At 42.4% G+C, this 8,875-nt stretch overlaps 1 non-coding gene across 1 annotated transcript; it reads right to left on the bottom strand.

Moving 5' to 3' along the window:
• Positions 1-4,536: 4,536 nt before the first annotated feature.
• Positions 4,537-4,611, bottom strand: Trnat-ugu (transfer RNA threonine (anticodon UGU)). The gene has a single exon. It is a non-coding gene; the product is annotated as a tRNA-Thr (tRNA).
• Between the last annotated feature and the right edge of the window lie 4,264 nt (positions 4,612-8,875).

The raw sequence follows: 8,875 nt of genomic DNA, 5'->3' as shown, positions 1-8,875 counted from the left end.
TTGAGACGAAACGCACAAACCGCTTCCCGTCGTGACGGTGCTATCGTCGTCCCGTACCCCACATTGAAATACACCAACGTAGAGCAACATAAGTCTGTGTACCGATGTATCTTCTATATTTTTGTTGAGTCATCAGTCTTCTGATTGGTGTGATACCACCCGCCACGAATTCCTCTCCTGTGGCAAACTTTTCATCTCAGAGCGGAAAGTGCTACTTACGTCGTCAATTATTTTCTGCGTGTACTCCAATCTCTTTCTTCCCCTTTACAGCTCTCTCTAACACCATGGATGCTATTCCTTGATGTCTTAACAGATATCCCATCATCCTGCCCCATATTTTCACTGTATTCCATATATTCCATAGCTCGCTGATTCTGCGGAGAGCGACCTCATTCCTCATCTTACAAGTCCACCTAATTTTCAGCATTCTCCTGTAGCATTACATCTCAGAGCCTTAAATTATGTTGTGCTCCTATTTTCACTCAGTCCATGTTTCACTACCATACAAAGATATCCTCCAAACGTAAATACTAAAAAATTTCTTCCTCAAATTAAGGCCTACTAGTAGGTTTCTCTTGTTCCGGAATGCCCTTTTTGACAAGCTAGTCTGTTTTTTATGTCCTACTTGCTCCGTCCATCATGTGTTATTTTCTTGCCTAGAGAGCATAATTCTTAACTTCGTCTACTTCGTGATCACCAATTCTGTTGTTAAGTTTCTTGCTGCTCCATTTGTGCCACTTCTCAATACTTTCCTTTGTTTTCTATTTACTCTCAATCAGTATTCTGTTCATTCGATTCAACAGAATCAGCAATTATTCTTCACTTTAACTGAGGACAGTGATTTCATCAGCAAATCTTATCACTGATATTCTTTCACCCTGAATTTTAGTCCCATTCTGGAATCTTTCTTTTGTTTTCGTCATTGCTTCTTCGATGTATAGACTGAACAGTAAGGGCGAAAGACTACATACCTGTGTTATACCCTTTTTATTCCGAGCCCTTATTTCTTTGTCTTCCAAGCTCTTGTACATTTCTAGCTCATAGGGCAGCCCCACACATTTAACACCACAGAAAGTGACCCTAAACTGATAAACTGAATGGGCAACAATTTTATTAAAGAGAAACTCCGTACGATAATTTCTTACGTGTCCTAAAACTAGTGCTCGTAGTACAGTGCCGAAGTAAAGTGAGATGAGTATTTAAAATAGATATGTTTTGTGCTGAAGCGACCGCACATCTGGCCCCTTCCCGCACCCACCTTCGGATTCTGTCTCCTGCCTGGGCCATACATGTCGTATCGAAAGATGTGTTTCCAACTTGTTCTTGATCTTCCACTTCTTTTAAATGAATTGGTTCACAGTAATAGAAATGGTATTTGTTGTTCTGCATTTTAGCTCTTCTGATCGCCCCTGTAGCCAAGTGTCTCGTTCTATTCTCCTTTTAATTCCACAGTATTGCGGTGTTTGTACAACCTCAATGGTTTGTTATCTTTCCTTGTCTTTCCCTCTTGAGAACACTAATCCATAATAGCGTCAAAATGTATTCTCCCTGTTTTTCGTTCAAAAACAAGCAGTTTATCTTCATCTTTATTTGTGAAAGCCAGAGTCTTGCATCTATAGGCAACACACTGATAGACTGACAGACAAAGGTTTCAAAGGGTCAAGAGATGGTATTTTTCTCAGACTGTCCGTAAAGCTGTACACTGCTCTGTTAACAGCCGACAAGCTTGGATTAATTTCAGTTTCGTTTCGTTCCTCTTTTCTAGAAAGGCTTGCTAGATATTTAAGACATATAACTCTCGTGATGCTGAATAGCCTACGGCCACGAAGTCACCTACCAGTTTTATTCGTGAGAAGATACTGCGATTTTTTTTTCACTGACATTCATAAGAATTTTTAAGTAATTTAGCATCATTTTTTGAGGATTTCCCTTTAGTTTCTTATTAGGTCATATCAAATGGCTCTGAGCACTATGGGACTTAACATCTATGGTCATCAGTCCCCTAGAACTTAGAACTACTTAAACCTAACTAACCTAAGGACATCACACAACACCCAGTCATCACGAGGCAGAGAAAATCCCTGACGCCGCCGGGAAACGAACCCGGGAACCCGGGCGCGGGAAGCGAGATCGCTACCGCACGACCATGAGCTGCGGACTAGGTCATATCACCTGCATACGAAAGCCTAATTATGTTGATTGGTCCAGGGTGAATCATTATGAGATCTCTTTTCAAAAATAGTACATTAATTTTGTCCAAGGGGATGTTAATGTAAAGGAGACCAGATATCGTTGTCTTATCGTTGTTGAGTGTTTGCTCTAAACTGACCAGTGTATCCAAAAGGCGTTACAAATCTCTGTCGAATGTTTCTTCTATGCACATTACCACTTAGTGAGTTAATGTTAATGACATTTTAAATTCTCTCACTATATTTATCATTTTCTGGCAGTAGACGCAGATACACGTCGTTTTGAAATCCACAAAGGGAAGGTGAGTGTAAGCATTCAGTTCCTAGTCCTTCTGTTACCGGTTAGTTGAAAAAGTATGGCCTAGTGTAGAGGCTCTTGCGCGGAAGACACACTTATGCTCTTCAAGGGAGAATGAGATGAATAAATGTATCTGCTCCCTAAAGTCAATAATTCGTGGGAAATAAAAGTAATTACAGCGTATCAGTATTCCATTGGTCCAGTTGACGCACTTCCCTCTTTTTATATATTTAATTGCAATTGCCTCACTCAATTTCCTGCGTTTGATTAAGTATTAATTAATTGATATCTAATTTGTGCATCCCAAGTTGACACATCCAACCACAGAATTGACCACTGTATAATTGGCTCCGTAATATGGGAGAGGATTGTCTAAATAAATCGGTCGTCAAACACACATCATGAAATTTAATGAGTTTACCACCTGTCTCCAAATAACGCAGTTGACTGACGTATGCTCATGCCCTGAGGGCACCACAGTTGGCCCCAGGTAAGACTGTAATTACCAACCTGCAGCTGTGGACATACATAAATGATGAAATTAAATATATATTATCACAAAGTATGCTTTGGTAATTTTACTCCACTGGATTATAAAACGCCATGTACGTGTTCTGAACAATCAGATTTTAGGAGAAGACTCGTCTCTGGCATTAAAGCTAAGCGAATGCTGTCAGTAAGCGTTCGATAGTATTTATTTCCTTCCCAAGAAACAATATAAGAACGCAACGCTGTTGAAATACCAGTGTAGTATCTTAATACAATCGATAAATAAATTTTGCAACACTGCCGGTCTGAGTGGCCGTGCGGTTCTAGGCGATACAGTCTGGAGCCGGGCGACCGCTACGGTCGCAGGTTCGAATCCTGCCTCGGGCATGGATGTGTGTGATGTCCTTAGGTTAGTTAGGTTTAATTGGTTCTAAGTTCGGCGACTGATGACCCCAGAAGTTAAGTCGCATAGTGCTCAGAGACATTTGAACTATTTTTGATTCTGTAACACCATTCAGAATCAATTTAATTGTTAAAGTAATACAGAAAATGCATGAGTCTTTCGCTAAATTATAACAACCCTAGAAACACTAAATAATGGTAATGTACCTGGTGCACACACAGTCATACGCTAGACTAACAGTGTTCCGAGTACTATGACTGTCTGATCTGCTACAGTACGATTGATGTGAATAGTTATTAACAATTTTATGCAAAGTGATTCAGTGATGATGTTACAATGTTTAAGATTGTAGGGTAGGTAACTTACAGAGTCGGTAGTATGGACCAAATAAAAGAAAAAGAATCTCTTACTCATGGGCTCCAAATTGTATACCTTCAGACCTGTCCGGCCGCTGAGAAGGGTAAATGTATCAATTCGAGGTAAGGGACCCTGTTCCGGAAACGACGGGATCGAAATTAAAAGCGAGAATCGTTTTTGACCCTCCCACAGAGTAATACATTTACTATCGCTAAGATTGTAGGGTAGGTAACTTACAGAGTCGGTAGTATGGACCAAATAAAAGAAAAAGAATCAATTACTCATGGGCTCCAAATTGTATACCTTCAGACCTGGCCGGCCGCTGTGGGTGAGCGGTTCTAGGCGCTACAGTCAGGAACCGCGAGACCACTACGGTCACAGGTTCGAATCCTGCCTCGGGCATGGATGTGTGTGCTGTCCTTAGGTTAGTATGGTTTAAGTAGTTTTAAGTTCTAGGGGACTGATGACCTCAGATGTTAAGTCCAATAGTGCTCAGAGCCAACCTTAAGACCTATGAGCACTTGTTCACTTTTGATGCTGTGAAGTATATCTCTTCTACTGAACAACTGACCATAGTTCTTAAGGTGTGCATTTTACCTCCCATGTTTGAATGGCATCTTCCAAATCGGTCGTTTTCGGATCAGAGTCCTCTTCTTCATATGAAGATGGTATCTGTTTCCGAAAGAACAGATGCCATTGATGATCGTGCAGCTTCTCTAGAATGAAATGATAATTAAATCTAAACCCTTAGCACTGACAGGTGTTGTTGATATACATCAGTGGGGACAGCTGAAAATGTGTGCCCCGACCGGGACTCGAACCCGGGATCTCCTGCTTACATGGCAGATGCTCTATCCATCTGAGCCACCGAGGGCACACAGTACGACTGCAGGGACTTATCTCTTGCACGCCTCCCGTGAGACCCACATTCACAACTGTCCACAATGTGGGTCTCACGGGCGGCGTTCAAGGGATAAGTCCCTGCAGTCGTACTGTCCTCTGTGCCCTCGGTGGCTCAAATGGATAGAGCATCTGCCATGTAAGCAGGAGATCCCGGGTTCGAGTCCCAGTCGGGGCCCACATTTTCAGCTGTACCCCTGATGTATATCAACAACAACTGTCGGCAGCTAAGGTTTTCGATTCAATTATCATTCCTCTTCTTCAAACTGATACATTTTCCCTTTTCAATCATCCCCGAAAGTTTGTAACATTACCACGGAATCATCCTGTTTAACGTGCATCGTGTTGAAATTAGGCGATGGTGAACGCAGAAGTAATACAAAAAAAATAGTGATCCAGAACGAAATGGCTTGACAGGTTAGTTGTTTTCCAATTTTAACGCAAAATAAAAAAACAAGTGCACTCTAAACGACGTTGTGCCGGCATTGCTTAGTACTTAGCGAAGTAAGATACTACTGGTTTGTTAGTAGTCACAGTTCTTAATAAGTGTGCTTAGTCCCGATTAGAAAACAATAAAGTGCTCGTAAACGTTGGTGTGAGAATGTAGTAGAGATTCTGATGATTAACTCTCGTAAACAACAGTACCATGGATTTCAAACTGATATTAATTTTCGACATTTTAGGCACATTACTTGTAATCATCGACAGGCGAGAATTCGCGCAATCTGTGTACAGCATGTGGTATGGTTGCTCAAGATTATTGTAAAGGTGAATAATAACCTCTACGCAGATAATCAAGTGGTTCACAGCAGCGTGTTTTTTCAGCTACTGGCGACTCGCACACAGTAACTTTACCAAAGCCTTACCGGCTGTACTGACACAAACGGTCACGCACGCGCGCGAACGCGGGCACACACACACACACACACACACACACACACACACACATCATAAAAGTTCGATCTTACTGAATAAATAACTACCCTTACCGACTACAGTTCTTCGAGTTAGAAGCACTGATTAGACTTTCAGGACATTAAAATCAAAGAGAAATACGCAGAAGAGAAGCGTTGTGAAGAAAGGATGGGCCTAATTTCGGGTGGTCCTGATCATTGCCTTATGTACCTCTCAATTTTTTTTGTAATTTTGTAACTACTCATACACATAAGGCTATCTGAAGGTGAGGTAGTAAAAGAACTTGACAAGTTCTTCATGTAGTTTTATGTATTTTAGAATCGAGTTATGAGCTGCACTGCAGTTAAAACATATATGCTTACTGGAATCAACCTCCACTCAAGGAAGTGAAAGCAGACTTTCTACAGGATATGTGAAGAAATCGATAGAGAAATGATCGCCAAAAGGATGGAGTCAGAATATAGAAAATTTCAAATAATTAGTGGAGATGCCGGCCATTGTGGACGAGCGTTTCTGGCTCTGAGCACTATGGGACTTAACTTCTGTCGTCATCAGTCCCCTAGAACTTAGAACTACTTAAACCTAACTAACCTAAGGACATCACACACATCCATGCCCGAGGCAGGATTCGAACCTGCGACCGTAGCAGTCGCGCGGTTCAGGATTGAGCGCCTTAACCGCGAGACCACCGCGGCCGGCAACGAGCGTTTCTAGGCGCTTCAGTCCGGAACCGCACTGCTGCTACGGTCGCAGGTACGAATCCTGCCTCGGGCATGGATGTGTGCGATGTCCTTAGGTTAGTTAGGTTTAAGTAGTTCTAAGCCTAGGGGACTGATGACCTCAGATGTAAAGTCTAATAGTGCTCAGAGCCATTTGAACGAATTACTGGAGAATTTAAAAGCAAAGGGTCTAAATTATTAACTGTCGATCCGGTCATTGATGTGTCTATTCTCCTTCTGTAGTCTTAGCAACTGTCATACTATACATTGGCTACAGAATATGAGTCATGCGGTAAGAATACAGTACCGTCGCAAGTAAATGAGATGAACAGTGATAGTATATGAGATGCTACACAGACCTCTCCCAAAAATGAAAAGAACAAACGAACGGGTGTGAACTTTGTTACAACAAAGGAATTCAAAAATCAAAATTTCCAAAACGGAACGCAACGGTCATAACATGCGGTACTTGTGTAGATCAACTACGAGGTAAATAAGTCCGGAGGTCCTTCCTTATAAGTCGCTGTTGCAAACGACAAAAAAAACGGTTCAAATGGGTCTGAGCAGTATGGGACTTAACTTCTGAGGTCATCAGTCCCCTAGACTTAGAACTACTTAAATTTAACTAACCTAAGGACATCACGCACATCCATGCCCGAGGCAGGATTCGAACCTGCGACCGTAGCGGTCACGCGGTTCCAGCATGTAGCGCCTAGAACCGCACGGTCACTCCGGCGGGCTGCAAACGACACAAACATCAATCTGAATACAGCAAACAGACGCGTCAATGACCGGAGAGAGTTCATAATTTTGTAATAAACGTGCAAGAGGGAGATTTGAACACCATGACCACATAAGCACGACGCCGTGGTTATTCAAAGTCGCTCGAAGTTACACATCTTGAGCTTGGGCCGTTCACTGCTTCTATTATGCTTCTGTTTTCACAGTTCAGTACACCTTTTTCCTGTTTTCACGCTATATCTGTGTTCAATGGGCCATTTTACCACTAAATATGAGGGGGCTGAGACGGTGGGTTTCCCTTGTTAAAGATAGTTACCGCACAGGCCTTTAGTTGTGTTTGTGTACGACACGGCTACGTCAGACGTGTAACGTCCACAAGTTGTCCAGTTTCAGGCACAACAGATTCAGCTACCCAGGCCGCGCCGCAGCAATCTAAATCTGCCTGTTCTCCTAAGTTCTGGCAATTCAAAACACAGCAGGAGGACTGGACTGAATATTTTGCTCATATGCAGATATTCAGCATATTACACATAAAGTAAGGAGCGGCTTACCTGCTTTATTTGAAGTATTGGTGTTGAAACTTATCGGCTTTGCAGCAGACTTTCCCCTACAACTTTCCCTGAGAATGTTGTCCACGACAAATTGGTAGAAGCTTTAGAGAAGCATTTTGATGACCAATACCTGTTGCAGCTGCGAGGTTTTCATTTTTCAAATTGCTTAGGAACTCAGTGCGAACTAACAAACAAGATTTGAGAGGCTTACCCAGACACTGCACGTTTAAATGTGAATGTGGCAAATATTATAGCGAAGATATGTTGCACGATGACATTACCCAAAATGTGTCCGACAGTCGTCTCAGAGATCAAATTCTCAGATACCCAGATCCCACTCTCAAGTGCGTTCTCGACTTGCTGGTTCACTAAGACACACCTTAACATTGTGGTGATGGAACTTGAGTCCAGTTGTTCAGGACAGTAAAAGCAGTAAAGAGCACGTACGCGCAGGTTCCACGCCATGACCCGCGCGTTCCGGCTCAGCCCGTGCAAAGCGGCGACAGTAGTAAACACTCGTCTAGCGCTAAGCAAATAGTAAGCAAAGTGAAGTCATGTCCTCAATGCTTCGGGGCACATAAACGACAAGCCTGTCCTTGTAGGGAGGCACAGTGCTTTAAATGGGCAAATGGGGACAGTCACCAATCAGTCTGCGTGAAAAAGCGATTTCAGAACAAGTCAAGTGTTCTTTCATTCAAAAAGCAAGATAATAGTGTGAATGTAATTGTGTCAAAACCACTTTCTGAGGCGAACAGTGTTTTGTGCGTACGCAGATCGACACAAGGGCATCAGTTACTACGTTAAAGAGGCGTTTATACGATGGATTAGATCTGCAAGACATTCAGAGTCACAGTCTGTACCATGTACTTTCAGTTAAGGTGATATTACGATTCTTGGCGTTTGCAGTTTCCCTGCTACTATCAAGAAAGTAACAAAAACAGTTTCATTTGTGATGCACAAAATACAATCCATATATTTTAAGCATGGCGGCCTATAACTTGTTTGGTTTGCAAATTCAGGACAAATTTTTGTCTGTCAACACATTCATGCCTAACGAAAGTGTAGGTACACCGTGTAATGAATTTCAGGATCTGTTTCAAGGTGGTGGTGTTGGTGGCTAGTGTTTAACGTCCCGTCGACAATGAGGTCATTAGAGACGGAGCGCAAGCTTTGGTTAGGGAAGGAGTGGGAAGGAAATCGGCCGTGCCCTTTCAAAGGAACCATCCCGGCATTTGCCTGAAACGATCTGTTTCAAGGCCCTTTAGGCAAGGCCAATAATTTTGAAGCTAATTTTGCTATGAAAGCAATTGCAC

The sequence above is a fragment of the Schistocerca serialis genome, chromosome 4 (genome assembly GCF_023864345.2).
Source record: "Schistocerca serialis cubense isolate TAMUIC-IGC-003099 chromosome 4, iqSchSeri2.2, whole genome shotgun sequence".
NCBI classification, from domain to species: Eukaryota; Metazoa; Arthropoda; class Insecta; order Orthoptera; family Acrididae; genus Schistocerca; species Schistocerca serialis.
This window is presented reverse-complemented; position numbering and strand designations above follow the sequence as displayed.